Source organism: Galeopterus variegatus, unplaced genomic scaffold (assembly GCF_000696425.1).
Source record: "Galeopterus variegatus unplaced genomic scaffold, G_variegatus-3.0.2 Scaffold13828, whole genome shotgun sequence".
Lineage (NCBI taxonomy): Eukaryota > Metazoa > Chordata > Mammalia > Dermoptera > Cynocephalidae > Galeopterus > Galeopterus variegatus.
Window position 1 is genome coordinate 31,716 of NW_007739939.1, and position 1,326 is coordinate 33,041.

The window sequence follows — 1,326 nt, forward strand, 5'->3', positions numbered from 1 at the left end:
CCGCACTCAGCCAGTGAGCGGGAACCGGTCTCCACATGGGATCTGAACCCTCGGCGGGAGCCGGCACACTCTCCAGTGCGCCACCGGGCCGGCCCAAACGAAGAAAATTTTAAGTACCAATTAGGAATTAGTGTTACACTAGATTCAAAGAAATAAGAAATGTAGGGCCGGCCCAGTGGCGCACTCGGTAGAGTGCGGCGGCGCTTGGGAGCGCAGCGGCGCTTGGGAGCGTGGAAGCGCTCCCGCCAAGGGTTCGGATCCCACATAGAGACTGGTCCGCTCACTGGTTGAGCGCGGTGAGGGATGGGCACGACACCGAGGGTTGCGATCCCGTTACCGGTCATGAAAAAAGGCAAAATGTAAAAAAAAAACAAAGAAATAAGAAATGTAAAACTATGATTACATATATATATGTTTATTTGGGAATATATGTGATTACTGTAGATGAAGTTCAAGAGACATAACCATAAAACTGTAGAAAGCTACATCTCACTGAACTATATAAAGAAGCTGGATTAGGAGAACAGAGATTAAGGTTTGAATCTCAGCCCAAATTCCAACNATAAAATGGTATAGTTTTCCATGTATTCCAAATACGAATCACAGAACATTACATCTAAGGACCCTGAAAGTCATTAAGCTCAAAACTCTCATTTGCTGACAAATGCTTTCCTCTAAATTGTTGTTTATTTTTATTGAAACTTACATATGTACCTTCAAACAAATAATGGAATACTCATAGGGCAGAGACTGTATTCTTATTTTCTACCCCTCCTACAGAGAATCATACTGCCTTGCCCTTGCCACGTGCCTTCTGGTGCCCATGTGGTAGGAGAGTGCTCACATGTCCCACCCCCACTGGCCATGTGACTTGCTCTGGCCAATGAACTGCAACAGTTGCAACACATGCCACATCTGAATAGAAGCTGTAAGAGCTACGCTAGGATCCCGTCCCGGCATTCCTCTCGGCCATAAGTGTGGCACATCCCATATGGGGGCTGCTCTTCAACCTGGTCTGGAGATGAAGATGACACAGCACCACTGCCAACTGCAGTTACAAGGTGATGGAAATGAGAAATAAAGCATTGTGTTGCAGCATTATTTATTACCAAAGCAACGGTGATCGATAAAAATATCAAGGGTCATAGTTGCCTTTTTCCCCTTTTAACTGTAGAAAGGTCATGTAATTGATATGTAAGCTGCTGTAATTATAGCTCACGGGCATTTTCCTTCATGGAGAGGACAACAGAGTTGATATTTACTTACGATAATTAACCATGAGATGATACATGTGGAGAACACAGCAACTATACATGCACTATAACA